This window comes from Carassius gibelio, chromosome B15 (genome assembly GCF_023724105.1).
Source record: "Carassius gibelio isolate Cgi1373 ecotype wild population from Czech Republic chromosome B15, carGib1.2-hapl.c, whole genome shotgun sequence".
Classification (NCBI taxonomy): Eukaryota; Metazoa; Chordata; class Actinopteri; order Cypriniformes; family Cyprinidae; genus Carassius; species Carassius gibelio.
This window is the reverse complement of record NC_068410.1, coordinates 4,878,176-4,894,565: the sequence shown is the minus strand read 5'-3', so window position 1 is coordinate 4,894,565 and position 16,390 is coordinate 4,878,176. Positions and strand designations below refer to the sequence as shown.

General features: G+C 34.2%; 1 long non-coding RNA gene across 1 annotated transcript in view; it reads left to right on the top strand.

Moving 5' to 3' along the window:
• The window catches only part of LOC127972124 (uncharacterized), a 101,582-nt gene extending 86,009 nt beyond the window's left edge, over positions 1 to 15,573 (top strand). The window contains exon 3 of the long non-coding RNA XR_008157002.1: positions 15,474 to 15,573. This is a non-coding gene — a long non-coding RNA (uncharacterized LOC127972124). The remainder of the gene's footprint in view (positions 1 to 15,473) is intronic.
• Positions 15,574 to 16,390: the final 817 nt, after the last annotated feature.

The following is a 16,390-nucleotide window of genomic DNA, read 5'->3' as shown; positions in this document are numbered from 1 at the left end:
ATCATTCAGGAACAAAACAAAGGACTGTTTTTATGAGTGATTAATTAGCCTAAATCATCATTCATTCATTCATTCATTATTTTTATTTACTTTGTTTATTTTTTATTTTTTATTTAACACATAATTAAATAGCCTACATGAACAAGTAGATAGCAACTATGTCTAAAATATGATTTACATAGAGTAAAAAAAACTACATTGTATACAATGTAGAAGAAAATAATAATATAACAGTTAAATTATATTTTAAAATAAACTCTCACAAAGCCACAAAAAACTTGCATTTGTGTTGTGAATAAAGCAGAATGAATCCAAGAAGGAAAGTTTTATTTTATTTTATTTATTTATTTTAAGATCAGTTTTGTTTATGAATGAACAATTTGGCATACAATATCAGTTGTTAACATATTCAAGGCATTCAACCGTTTTTTTTTTTTTCCAAAACTATCCGGTCTCGAGTCATTGAGTATTGATTCATTGAATCATTCCAGCGATTCATTCCAGAACACTGATTCACCACTGTGCCTGATACTCAGCAACTAATTCAGCTTTGTATATTAGATAACAGTACTTTAGCACGTAGAATTAAAGTTAACAGCAGCTATGCAGGCTTGCAGTTCAGTTAATTATAACAGTGTTGGCATGCGCTGCTGGTTTGGATTATAGACAGCGGTGTTTGGTGATTTGATGCTAATGCCCCGCTGAAGTCTTGCCTACTCTGATCAGAATCCGATCTATTTTAAAAATTCAGTGAAATACAAAACATCTCGCAAGTCTTTCTGGCTGAAGAAAAAGCAACTTGAACTTCAGAGGAGGAGAACGACAGAGAGAGAGAGACCCCTGCAGAAACAGCGTGTTTGAGAAAACAGCCTCATTAAAGACTCATGATAGCTCATGTAAGGTACCCTTTTTGGAAATGTACCATGGTAACTATAGATTCTGCCAAAATGCCATACTTAGAAGTCATTGTTTCCATTGCTCACACAAAAACAACACTTCTAGATTAGATAACATAACTAGCCTATCATAGAGATGTGCTTACCTTTGTACTATGGTGGTGAAGTGATGATATCAAATAGTTTTTATTATTGTTATTGTTTACCTTTATTTAACCAGGAAATTCAGAATTCTTGAGTTTATTTAAAATCTTATTTGCAAAAGGGTCCTTGCCAAGCAAGATTTCATTGTACTTTCATGATTAACATATGTATAATTCTTTGCAGTACCTACTCGTTTCAGTGGTATAATATGTGAATTTGTTTAATGGTATTTATTAAAAAACCATGGTCTTAGCATCTCATACAGTGGAATCACTGAAAATGGGGTTATTTTCCTGTTGTTCATAAAGAATTCATTATCATGATGAGAGCGTAATCCGATGATCTTGTTCAATTAATGAGAAAGCACTTATCATCTGATGCTGTGAAGGCTGAACACAAGTTTTAATGGAAGGTTTAAGTGTCCATGACCCAAAATATAGCAATGAACAAATTAGGAATATATTTCATTAAAAGAGACGGATAGCTCTCAGAGGAGACTTATTTTGGAAAACAATAATAGAAAATATAAACTGGAAAAGGGCATGTCTTCTGCTAGACAAATAATGTTTTTTGGGGTTTTTTTCATCAAAGCAAGATAATGTTACAATCATTATATAAAATACATCTCACTAATGGAAAAAGTCTTCAGAAATGATAACTTGCCCCATTAATCTAGAGAGTTTTAGCATTTGAAGGTTTGCCTTGAAATCCCATCATAAGTTCGCCTGAACATTATGTGATGTAATATTATATTTTTCATACACTACTGTTCAAAAGTTTGGTATGTTCACAGAGGCTGCATTTATTTGATTAAAAATACAATAAAAACGGTAACATTGGGAAATATTATTACAATTTAAAATAACATTGTTCTATCTGAATATATTATAAATGATATATGCAGTAAATATATATATATATTTTTTTTGGGGGGGGGGGGGGGTTCTTTGATGAAAGGAAAATTCAAAAGAACAGCGTTTGAAATAGAAGTCTTCCGTGACATTAAAAGTTATCCATCAGTTAAATGCATCCTTGCTAAATAAAAGTATTCCAGTTCTTATGTGTAGTCATATGATGCACATAGTCAGCATTGTGATTTGGCTGAATAATTGTTTTCTGCTACCTATTAAATTGTTTAGTTTTTTTATCATGTATTTAGGTATGAAGGCTTTTAACATCATATGTCGCCTTGTGTCATTTGATTAGTTTCTACTACGTGACAGATACATTTGCATCAAAATAACGTTTAGATATTCTTTGGATGCACAACCTGAGACATCAACAACCAAAGATATCCGTTTACAGCCTTTTAAAAGTTAATTAGTCCATTTAGTTTACTAAGTTATACTTGATTACTTTTTGCATTCAGTCCACAAACCATTTCTGGTTAGAAATCTGGGAGGAACGCTGCTTCTGTGGTCTCATCTGTGATGAATTTATATTGGTCATGAAAGTGCTGGTATAGGAAGTGATGAGGGTTTGATTTGATGTCACCCCTGAAGCTCGCACACAGCGCCACGAGCGCCTCTGGCCTACACGGTGGTTAATGCATTCCCTCTGCTGATGCGTGTGTTTTTAATTCAGCTTTAATTAAGAACGACGGTCTGAGAGGGGCTCGGGTGGAGGAAAGTTGGGTTAGCAATCTGAGATGAAAGAGTGCTGGAGAAGGAGCGGCAGATCAAAAGGATAAATGGTTTCAAAATGATGTCGATTGTTTGCTGAGAGCTGAAGTTTTTCTAATACAAACAGAAATTAAACAAAGTTCAAATCATAAACACGTTTTATAACTCGCTCGCTTTCTCTGTCTCATAATTTCCCCATTTATACACACGAACTGTGACAGTCCTAAACATTTAAACATATGATCCCATTTTCTTGCATTTTGTGTAATTATTGAGCTATTTATTAAGCTAAAGTGTGTGATTTCTGCTAAACTAGTGTTTTCAAGTAGGTCTCCCATTGCTTAGACAATCAGATTTTCTATTGTACATGATTCACTCAGTGACTAAGTGGATCCACAAAAACACAAACACACACACACACACAAGTCAGGTTAAAATGCAATTTCCTGCCCCGCAAAAACAAGCATCAGAGACATGTTTACTTATTTATGGGTTGTATACGTAGTTCATATCTTTTCTTATTGTGACATGTCTCTATGGAGAGAACGTTTGCATGACAACTGTCACCACGAGCATGCAGCATAGCGCTGACCAATCCCACAGTCCCACACTTCATACATTTATAATGTGAGACTGGGATTGAACAGACCGCGAATAAACTTGACTCCATTTCAGGCTTCACGGGACCTGAGACTTTTAAAGGAATAGTTCACCCATAAATGAATGTTTGCTGAAAACTGTCTTACCCTCAGTCCATCCAAGATGTAGATGAGTTTGTTTCTTCATCAGAACAGATTTGGAAAATTAGAAATTTAGCATTGCATCATTTGCTCAGCAATGGTTCCCAATGGGTGCCATCAGAATGAGAGTCCACAGCTGATAAAAACATCACAATAATCCACAAGTGATCCGCACCACCCCAAAAGCTGCATGTTTGTAAGAAACAAATCCATTACTAAGAAATGCTTAACTTAAACCATTGCTTCTGGCCAAAATATCACAATCTATAATCATGTTTTAAAAAGTACATCTTTTGTTATAAAAATCCACCCACCTATTTATTTAGAACTGTTTTGGTCTGTTTTTGCTTATTGTTGATCTGTGCATGTTTCTCTCCTTATTCAGATTTTTTTTTTCACTGGAGAATGCTATTAACATAGCAGGAAGCAACGGTTTGAAGTAAAAAATATTTTAATGATGGATTTGTTCCTTACAAACATGCAGCTGGTGGATTATTGTGATGTCTTTATCAGCTGTTTGGAATCTCATTCTGACGGCACCCATTCGCTGCAAAGGATCCACTGCCGAGCAAGTGATGTAATGCTACATTTCTCCAAATATGATGAAGAAACGCTCTCCTATATCTTGGATGACCTCAGGGTTGAGTACATTTTCAGCAAATTTTTGGATGGAAAATTCATCCGAAGTCCATTTTTGGATGGACTTCCTTTAAGCAAGCTGTTTGGTTGTTCGTACCTTGACCTTTATAATAATAATCTGTTTACACCTCCAGTTCTGTCCATTTTCAGACCGCAGTTCACGTCATTCCAAACTATGTCTTCTGTAGAACACAAAAGGAAATATTTTGCATAATTATTCATTTATTCAACAAATTCCTTAAAGGCATATTTTATGCTAAAGAAGGCCAAGAACAAATATAAATAAACTATTGAAAATTGGAGCTTGTCCTTCAGGAGGATGGTTTTATCGAATGAAAAACGGTTTTCAGAAGCTAGACACAAACAAGACCATCACTTGAGGATTCACTCTTTCCTTGTCTGAAAACTTCAATACAGTGTCAGCCGTGAGAAATATCATCAGAACAAAGCAATAAAAAGGCTTGTGCAATCAGAGCTGAGTTCATATATTCTGCTCTGAAGTATTGAGTGTGTTTGTCTGACGCTTGACCCTGCATTAAACCTTCACATAATTAACTTTTTATTGGGAAAACAGCTCTGGCATCCTGAATAAGAAACTCCCGAAAATGATTAAAGAAATATGAAAACGACAGAAAAAGGCTTTTTGGAACAGATCACACTGTTTAGGCAAATTAATCAAAAGGCTCCTCTCAGTAAAATCTTATTGACTGGTAGTCAATCAAATCCTGAATTAATTTAAACAAGCTGCATTACAATGAACTGACAAGACTGTGTTGAATAAATCCACCTAACAAAGGCATGTTTAAAGGGGTCATATCATGAAAAATTGCATATCTCTTTTCTCAAGTGTATGAGGACTTTAACATACAGCAGCCATTATTGATCATCCTGTTAGCGGTTTAGCAATTCTGTTCGCTCAGTCACAGTGAGATAATGGTTACCCAGCATGCTCTGTGGCCGTGGTCAAACCAGAGCAAGGTTGATTACTCACTAGGACTGTAAATATTTCTGAAACTATTTCAGGTCTTCACTTTGATATTGTGTGTTGGCAGTGTTCTGTTAGTGTTATTTATATACTACAGCATCTATACATGTTTTGAATTAGCCTTTATTTCAATGCTTTTGTTTTTGTTTTAAATACAATTTTAAGAATTTTGTTTTGTAATTTTTATTATAATATTTAGTTTTGATTTATTTACATTTTAGTTATTGTAGTATTTCAATGTATTTATATACTAATACAGTATTTATTAATATTTTGAATTGGGTAAATTTTTTATATTTTTAGTTTTCGGTTAAATTTGTTTTAGTGATTTCAAATGCTTTTGTCCATATTAGTCGGCTTTTGTACCGTGTCAGTGTTAATTAATGTTAAATTAATATTTTGGATTAGCTTCTTTTAATTTTTATTTCCAATAATTGCCAAGGCAATTTTTCTTATTTTATATGTTTTTCATCTAATAGTTATATTTTATTTATATTTTTATTTCAAGGAATGAAAACTATTTTTAATAGTTTTATTTAACAGTGTATGATGATTGTCTGTCATGTTTTTGATATATATAGTATGTATACTAGCACTAGGTATCACTAGATTGTATTTAATGGGTACTTCACCCAAAAACGACAGTCTGTCGTCATTTATTCATCATCATGTTGCTCCAAAACTATAGCACTTACGTTCTTCTGAGGAAGTTCTCCAGGAGAAAGTAAGTCATACGAGTTTGGAACAAGATGAGAATGAATAAATGACGAAATTGACAGATTTTCATTTCTAGCTGAATTATTCCTTTAACCTGATGCAATCTAATGCAGGCTTTGCAAAGAGGCACAACTCTACTGTCCCTAACAGTCACTGTATTCTGCAAGAAACTGTCATAAGACTGCAAGAATAGCAAGATCCGCTTGTTTTGAATCCGCAGGTCATGTGAAACCAAATAATGACTTTTATGTGCAAGAAACTATCTCCAAAGAACAATAAATGCTTAAATCACATAAGATCCCTTTAAAGATGCTGATATTCGTAGAGCTACACAGTCACGGCCATTAATAGAGTTTAAATTGGTCAGGAGATTTCTTATCCAGACAGGCCGCTGACAAAGACACACGAGGCAAATGATGAAGCGACATCAAGCATCTCGCTGATTAGTTTGCGTCTCTAATGAATCAAATCAAACAAACAGCAAGAAATCTACATTCCCGCCAAACATATGTGAAGCCGAGGGGAAAAAAGCAAATGAAAGAGATTTCTCTCCAAGAAATGTCATAGATCATTTAACTGCTCCGAAGCAAAGCACTGTGGGAAGGTGTCTTCAATCCTCTCTTCATAAAGGTGACTTAGAATTCTAAACTCACTTTCTCCGCGTCTTGACTCCGAACACCGTCATAGATCATTTTCCATTTCATAGCTCACATTTTCTCTTCGCCACTTAGGAAAATAAATAAAAAGAAGGAAAACGGGAAACTGTTAGACTGGTTTGAGCAGCTCTTGTACACACACACACACACACACACACACACACAGGGCCAGTAGTTGTAAATTGACACATTACCAGTTTGCCTTGATGTATTCATGAACAGCTTTTCCGGTGTTTTTTTTTTTCTTCTTTTTTTCAAAATAGCAAGATTGAGTCTCAGTTGCTCTCGAACAGAAATGAGATTACAGTCTTCCTCACTCTGTTCCGCACTTCTATTGAAAATATCCACTCGCAGGGATGTTTGAATTAATGTAATGCAAGGTGCGACTCCGAGTGTTTGACAGCGCCTCTCTTTCTCTGCAGTGCTCAATTATTAATGGCCCGATGTGCCATATTGATCGTCCATTGCTAGAAACGTCTGTCGCTCTTTTCGAAACGGTTACACAAGGTTCATTTACTGTATATAGCTAGATAGATGCCGTATTCATTATGTGAATGTGTATTTGTGCAGTGGGTAGACATGAGTTCCTGCTATATTGAGCTGCTGAATCATAGGGGACGGGGATGATGATTGTGGTGATATATCTTACCGTCTGTCTGCTGGCTTCCTCTAACGGCGTTGCAGTCTGATGGTATCCTACCCTCACATATGCACTTAAAGAAATAGTTCAGGCAAGAATTGAAAAGTCATCTTGAACTCACTCTCATGTCACTGCAAACTTCAAATATGACTTTTTGAGTAGAACACCAAAGAAGAATTGGCCACTTTTATTCCCAATATACAGTATTATAGAAGATTTCTATTTCTTTTGAACTTTCAATTCATCAAAGTATCCTAAAAAAAACTGTTTTCAACACTGATAATAATAAGAAATGCTTTTGAGCAGGAAATCGGCCTGTTAGAAGGACTTGTGAAGGACTATGTGGCACTGAAGATTGGAGCAATGATGCTGACAATTCAGGATAAGTTACATTTTAAATTATACTCAAATAGCAAACGGTTGTTTTTGAACAAATAAATGCAACCTTAGTGAGCATAAGAGGATACTTTCAGAAACACAGTTTAAGCAAGCAGGGTCTTAAACTTTTGAGGACCAAAAATAGCACTATAAAAGTTTAATGAATGCAGTCCAAATGACTCATGCAGTTGTTTTTTTGTGAGAAACGGATGGAAATTTAAGTCATTAGTCACTGAGAAACAGCTCGTGACCTCTGGCGACCCTCACAACCCACAGCGGATACTGTAATCCCCCAATATATGCATCATATATGCAAATTATATAAACGGTAGCCTACTGTAATTTCTAGTTGATGTATGGGTGTTTCTTCAACTATGAGCATTTTGGGCCCTGTGGACTTAAGAGAGGGTAAACTATGAAAACACGATTTCAAACTCTAACTAGTTCATTTATTTCGCCCACTAGCATTGTCCAACAGTGTAAAGACAGTTTTACAGCATTTTTTGTTGTTGTTGTTGTTTTAATTTCTTATCTACCTTTATGGTCATTATTTATCACTTTTACAATACAGACTTAGATATCAGGAGAATTTGGTTCTCTACAGAGATGTTTTGCCACATTTCTGCAATTAAAGATATGATTGCTGCTTAGTATGGCTGTAGTATAGTTTCCTTTTGCCTGAAAATCTTCAAGTGAGTGGCGGGGCAAACCGAAAGTTGATGCTGAAAGTCCAGCACTCTCCTTCACTGCTGATGCCGCGACTATTCTTGTTTGATGTGTTCCCTTCGCTGGCATTTTCCACATTTCGTTTTTCTCTCTTAATAACCAATGTATCCATTCTGATATTTTACCGAACTGATGGCTGCTGATGACTATTTGAATGGAATTCTGCCAAAGTGCACGCTTGTAAGTGTTCGTTAAATGTGTAATGTTAATTACATGTCTGCTCATGCCTGAAAATAAAATATGAAAAACAAAATAATTTTGCGTGACAAAAACATTATAACTTATATTTGTTTAGTGCATTTTTTTAATTACTGTAAAAACTAAAATAAACTGTACTGAAACTATTTTTTTTAATTGTGTTCAGCATGGTGGGCTGTGGAAAAAATGTTATGTGTGCAAAAAAAAGGTTGATAACCACTGTAATACTGCACCACTACAGCCAGAATGGAAATTATACACAATTATATTGTGTCTAATTTTAACATGTGACACTCTTCAATTGCATTGTTTCTTTGTTTTACTTACTTTTTAGGGGAATAATATATGCATCTATTTATGTATGCATTTATGTATTTTCCATTGTCATAAATTCTAAAAAAAAAAAAAAAAAAGATTTTGTTTTGATGTAAGTTCATAGTGTTAAATCTAAACTCTGGCAATTGTAATAAAACCTGTGTGTGAAAGACATTTGAAAAGTAGCAGAAATAAATCAAGTCCTGGTTAAAAAAAAGATAGTTTTCACGTGACCTTTATATAACAACAGCACAACAACTGCATTCTCTTTTACCGTTTCATAAAGAAGCAGCCTTTGAAACATTGAAATGCCTGAAGTCACAATAAGTTTCACGTATGTCTTTCTTACAGATGCCGTGTTCATTATGTGAGTGTGTCTCAGACTGTGCTGTAGGCAGACTTGAGTTCCTGCTATATTGAGCTGCTGAATCATAGGTGACGCTGATGGTGATTGTGGTGATATATCTTACTGTCTGTCTGCTGGCTTCACAACTCCTGCAACAGCCATTTACTATGATGCTATCTCACAGTCACATGCACACGGGGATGCAACACAATTAAAGGAATACTTCGCCCCCAAAAATGACATTTGCTGAAAACTCTCTCACCCTCAGGCCTTCCAAGATGTAGATTCGGTTGTTTTTCTTCATCAAAACAGATTTGGATAAATGCAGCATTGCATCACTTACTCACCAATCAATCCTCTGCAGTGAATGGCTGCTGTCAGCAGCTGATAAAACATCACAATAATCCACAAGCAATCCACATCACTCCAGTCTATCAATTAACATCTAAGTGAAAAGCTGCATGTTTTTAAGGATCAAATCCATCATTGTGACATTTATAACTTTAAACTGTTGCTTCTGGTTAAAATTCATAATCCATAATAATGCTTGCTCCAGTGTTGTGCTGTCACATCACAATCCACTTTTGTTTCGGAATATTTTTGATCTGTGCATATTTCTGTCCTGATTCAGATTAGATGACTTTTATAAACCAATATAAAATAGAAGACGATATAAAAAAAAAGATGTAAATAAATGAATATAGTTACATGAAAAATTATTGCTGACCCAAAACTTGTAATTGGTATTTGTGCATTTCTTTTCAACAGGGTCTTATTTTATGTTATTAAACAATGTGTTTATGAAGTGGATGGATTCAAACTTTATAATCATCTCCTGGGTTTTGACTACACCTGGAAAACAAATCTAAAGGGAAAATAATTACTCTTATGTTTTATACACATACAGCACTGGGGGCTCTGGGACCCCAAACACAAAGGAAGTGAAGTCAATTACAGTCAGTTGAATTTGTTTTCTGCTTTTAATCTCTCTCTCTCTCACTCTGTTTGGGTTTGAAAAAAATCAATAAATGTACAAAGGCACTAAACTATTGTACATGTGCTTTATGAACTTTATGAAGGTTAGCCAAATTGATCAAAATAACCAATTATTGTCACATCACGTATACATTCAGGGCAGTGTAGAAAATTAGTTTGAATCCAATATGAGTGTTGTTTTTTTTTACTTCACACTGAATTCTGCTCACACCGCATTGCAAATGTACGTGTGTTTGTTCTGAAGCGAGAGGAGTGAGTCTTTTGTCGCAGTCCCTGTTGCATCCCTGCGTGCATGTGTTTGTGTTTCGAAATGCCCTTTACAATTGACCTCTATCTTCTTGCAGTTGATTAGAATCTTAATGTGTCATAATGTTATTTGCTCAGATCCGTTCATTTCCCTGAGGTCTCTGCACCGAGAGCTGACCGAATCAGTTTGATTCATTCATTTGGTCATGTCAAACCTGTTTTCTGAACTCAGGTGTGGATCATCGAGTCTGCATGGAAATTGAATTTAGTATGACTTGCAGTTAGTATGAATAACAGTTCTGTTGCTCAAACTGTAGAGTATGCTGTCATAGGTTTGAAGTTCATTTTTTGAATGCAATATGAGTCCATTTGAGACTCGCTACTGATGATGGCAGAGATATGCAAATATAAATATATATAAATTATAAATATACATATTCATTTATGCAATGTTTGAGTACATATGAATACATCTGTGGAACATTATGCAACAAATATGAATTCTTATTTAATTCATTCTTAATTATTCAATATTAATATTATTAAAACAAAATACTAATTATACAATTAGTGTTACATACAGTAAAAAAACTAAAGAATAAAACAGTAAAATTACATATAATAAAATGTTAAACCATTAACAGTCTAAGTGGTAAACATCCTTCTACATTGTTAATTATATGATAACTCATAGTCCAAAAACCACAAATTTGACAGTATTTTATAGTAAAATTACATACAATGTTAAAGCATTTGCAATCTTTTACTGTACAGGGTTTCATCGTATCATTTAAGAGTATTTTTGAATTGAGCAAAAAAGCCCAAAGTGTCGTTTAAAACCACATACACACTGTACAGTAAAATGACATAAAATGCTGTTTACCCATGAAGAGTGATTCTTTCACTCTAAATTCTACAGTATATGATAAGGTTACACGCAGTTTACCAATTAACATTTTTACTGTAGAATTTTTACAATATTTTTTTCTGTAAGAACTCATTTTTTTGGTTGCACTTTATTTTACAGTACGTGTACTTAAATGTACTTATAGTGTACTTACAGTGTATTTATCTAAGAAAGTTCTAGTAATACAAGATAACTACAGTGGGGTAGGGTTAGGTTTAGGGGTAGGTTCAGGGTTAGTACCTAGTTATTACATAGTTATTGTATTTACTATAATAAGTACATAGTATGTACATGGGGAACAGGACTAAAATAAAGTGCTACCATTTTTTTTTAAAGTGATTCCTGTTGAAACTGGACAAAACAACCCAAAATGTGACTCAAAAACGTCGCTAAATTGAATAATTGCACTATTCTGACACTTCCCGACCAACCACATACTCTCATTCCAAACACTTTGACCAGTTACATGCCCTCTAACTCCCAATAAAACTCTTGAACTTTCAAAAGAACGAAACTCTCAGACTTGTGAGCTCCTCATGGAGATGTTTCTGCTCAGTGGTGTGAAACGGCAGATAATGAAAACGTGTAGTGGAGATGGATGGGGACTCGGAGGAAGCTGATGCAGCAGGTGAACCTTTCCCTTCCCCTCCAGGTGTTTCTGTACGAGGGAATCGGGTTTAAATATAGTCGATCAATATAGGAGAAAATACCAGAGTTCATTACCGGACGCCTTCAGGCAGCAGTAGAACTGTATCAATACAAACACACCACGTTTAACTCATCCATATTAAATATAGCAAGAACTTATGTAAATTGGAACACTTTTTAACATTGAGATGTCTCGAAAACATCCCAAATTAACACCATAAATGTATGTTTATATTTAAAATGGTCCAGCCAAACGTGTAAATATGAGGTGTGAGAATGAAGGTCTTTTGTCGGTTTCATGTTGCCTTTCTCTCTCTGTCGTTCTCTTCGTGACAGATGTTACAGTGTCTCAAGGGTTTTCATTGGACAGTGCAGAAAGAACGGTGGAGCTGTTAATATTTATCTTACGCTCACACACACACACACACACTCTCATTCAGTCACAAGTCCTTCCTGTGACCTTCATAACTGTCATTAAAATGGCTGGCAGACTGAATGGTAATATACACACTATAACGGACACACACACACACACACCACATAGACATGTGGCTAACTTATGTATGGATAAATCACAACCTTAATGTGGTTAGTTGATGAAGCATTAAAACAATTAACGGCTAGAGGTCATTTGAGATGGGAATCTCTGTAATGGTCGAATTGTCATTGTATCGTCTCAGCTGATCTCTCTAACAATGATCCAGACACGTCACAGAGATCTTTTGATGTTCAAACACATTCTTTAAAGGAACAGTTCACTAAAAATTAACATCATGTCACAATGGACCGACCCTCATGTTTATTTCTTCAGCTGAAGGGAGAGAATGTTAACCAAACGATTGATGGTATCCATTGACTTCCATACTATTTTTCCAAAATATAGAAGTCAATGGCTACCATCAACATTTAGGTTACCAACACTCTTCAAAAAGTTAAAATTACATATAGTAAAATGTTAAACCATTAACAGTCTTTTACTCTAAGTGGTAAACATCCTTCTACACTGTAAATTATATGATAACTCATAGTCCAAAAACCACAAATTTGACAGTATTTTACAGTAAAATTACATACAAAGTTAAAGCATTTGCAATCGTTTCATCGTATCATTTTAGAGTATTTTTGAATTGAGCAAAAATCCCAAAGTGTCATTCAAAACCACATACAGTACAGTAAAATGACATAAAATGCTGTTTACCCATGAAGAGTGATTATTTCACTCTAAATTCTACAGTATATGATAAGGTTAAACACAGTTTACCAATTAACATTTTTACTGTAGAATTTTTACAATATTTTTTTCTGTAAGAACTAATTTTTTTTTTGTCAATGGCTACCATCAACATTTTGGTTACCAACACTCTTCAGAAAGTTATTTTGTTTTCAGGAACTGAAAGAAATTCATACATGTTTGGAACAACTTTCATTTGTGAGTGAACTATCCTTATCCTTAAAGTTTCAGTTCCTTTATAAAAAAAAAAAAAAGATCTTGCTGACCCCAAACTTTTGAACAGTCGTGTACAGTCATGTTCTTTCCAGAGGAAATGTTTGCATCAGTAGTGCTTCAGCATGCGGATGAATGGTGGCCTGTGAACCATGAATACAAGCAGGAATGACATGAGACTTGAAATTTTCTGCCAAATCGAACCCGACAGCTCTGAATTACTCTCATTATTGTAGCTTTACTGTAGTGAATTGGTAGAAGAAGAGTCTAGAACAATGATTTTCAAAACTCTTAATGGTCATTTTCTAATGATGATTATAATTTTATGAGTTGTTTATTATGAATGTACCGTAGCATTGGCTGTTTGCAGATGTTCTTCATAAATATAACATTGGCTCTTCTTTAAAATCTCGTAACATCTCAGATTTATCTTCTACTCCCCTGCTGTTTCTGAATCTTCTTGAAACATTTGTTCTAATCTGCGACTTGCTCTCCCAGAACTGTTCTCTTATGTTTCCCAAACATCATTTCTTTTAAATGTTTAACTTGACACACTCCTGCAGTGTTTCATTGGACTTCCTCAAAACACATCTGAGATATACCGGTATATTTAACGCAGCATTCGCTTTGTTTAGCTGGAACTAATGTCATAATCCTTCCTTTGTTCTTGTGTATTCCATAAAACTGTCACATCTAGATCTCACCAGTGTGCGATTTAACAATGAGTCACTAAGGCTTGCTTGAGAGAGATAGAGAGTGACAGAGAAAGAGAGAGAGACATAAAGGTGATTTCCTATGCATAGCATGTTAATGTGTCTGTGTGAGGGAAATGGATTGCTCTATACATCGCTTAGCTTAGAAGACAATAGATCGTTTTGTTCCATAAAGCCTTCTTGGCTACATCTTGAATCATAAGACACACACACAACATCTGAAGAAAGAAAGAATAATTCTCCATAGAGCAAGCAGATACTCCCTTACTCACAATGCATTTGTTCACACACACACACCGCTTTTGCCCATTTGTCTGACCTCGTGGTGAGAAATCCCATGAATGCAACCAGATTAACCCTTCTAACACACACACATAAACATACATTATAATTAGGAGTGCTAATTTAACAAATTCATATTGAATAACAATACCAAAAAGTTATATCTAAATGCACTTTTTAAAAACATTTTAAGATACATATTAGATATTATTACTTTTAAAATTGTTTTTATCTAATAACTTGTCTAAAAATAATGAAAGTGATAAATTATTAAGTTATATAGGCTTATTTATTAATATAATTCAGTGTTATTTTTGTATCATTGTAATAAAAAAAAACTCTAATATTTTGAATCATTTAAGTTCAAGTTAAATAATTTAGTTATTTTTTGTCATTTTTAGTCTGTTTGTTTTTTTGTCTATGTAATATATGTTAATTTTCTTTCAGTTTTTGTTAATTTTAGTACAAGTAAAACTAAATTAAAATGAGAAATGTTGCCCAATAAAGAAAAGAAATAAATAAAAATAAAGTCAAATAAATACATTTTTATTTCAGTTAACATTTATTTCAAGTAATTCATTTTTTATGGTTTTAGTTTTAGTTCCAGTTTTATTATTAATTAGCTATAATAACTCTTACATGTTAATTTGTATTGTATATAAACATTGTTATTTAATACTTATTTAAATAACATAAATGCATAATTTACATTTACATGGCTAATGTAAAAAAAAATGGATGTTAGGCATTATTCCACATTAAAGAATCATTTTAAACAATATTATGCGACACTGTCACATGACCAGCATGTTTCATTCAGTGAGTAATGTCCATTTAACATCTTTTAAATAAGAAATAAGAAATTAGTTGAAATTGCATTGCAACTGATGTTACTTCAGGTTCATCCTAATGGAAATGAAAGAATTGCATCTTGGGAAACCATGTTCTGTGCAATGTGTACTGTTGAATACTGCATATTTAGCAAATGTAGGTCAAAATAAAGAAAACATGCACTTAGTGTAAAGGTATTATGCTGCAATAAAATATCCTCAATATAGCCACTGAGTTCCAAAGTCACTTTTTGTAAAGCTTTTTTAATGTTTAGTTCTAATTTTAGGGCTTTTCTCAGCAAATATTGATATATGTGATTAATGTGATTAATTAAATGCCATACCAAGTAATTAATTCAATTAAATTTTGCAAATGATTGACAGCCCTAATTTGAATGCATTCAGGTTCTCCTTCATAGGATAAAAGCACCTTGTAGCAAAGCAGCTAAAGAGACAGGCATGTCTTAACTTGGACCTTCATATGCTTCTGCTAAGAGGAGACAAGGGTGAGTGATGTGTTTCAATCAGGGTGGGAAAAGGGCTTCTCATGTTTCACAGTGTGACCATTTGAAGGCTCATGGGCCTTGAGTTGATGCTTTAGGTTTTTATGGTTGGCCCACTGTGGTCATAACATCCACAGCGATGATGCAATGAGACAGTCTGTCACCTGTGGTCTCCCTCAAGTCTGAGTAGACCTGCACACACATACTGTACATGCATGCTAATTTTTCCATATGCACACACACACACACACAAACACACACTCATCTGAGCAGGCGGCAGGAACTGAAGTGGAGAGAACATCATATGAAAACTCATGTGACACCTTATGATTTATTATTTTGATTCTGAATGCATTTTATCTAATTACTTTGCAAAATCCACTAGTAATTTATTGAGTATAGCTGCCTATTATTTCCTGGCTTATGCTAGATATTTAATGACAATAAGATGTATTGTATTGGAACAGGGCCTAAGAAAGTCTATAATACCTGTGGGAAGTGATTGCATCCATCTCAATGGCAGTTGGTGCTTGTGCAGGACTCCTGGGAAGTCCATTTCATGCTTTTAAGAACTTGCAAAGCAAAATCAGTCACTATTAAAACATCTACTATTAATTTGCAATGTATGTGTTGCTTGCAACAAAAAAATATTATAGTTAACTAAAACTAAAATTGTAAAATAAAAAAGTGCTATTTAAATCATCGTTAACTGAAATAAAATATTGACACATACAGATCAGAATGTATTGTTTTATATAATATTGGGGAAAAAATCAAATAAAACTCTGGTTCTACGAATGGCTACACGATTAATCGCAT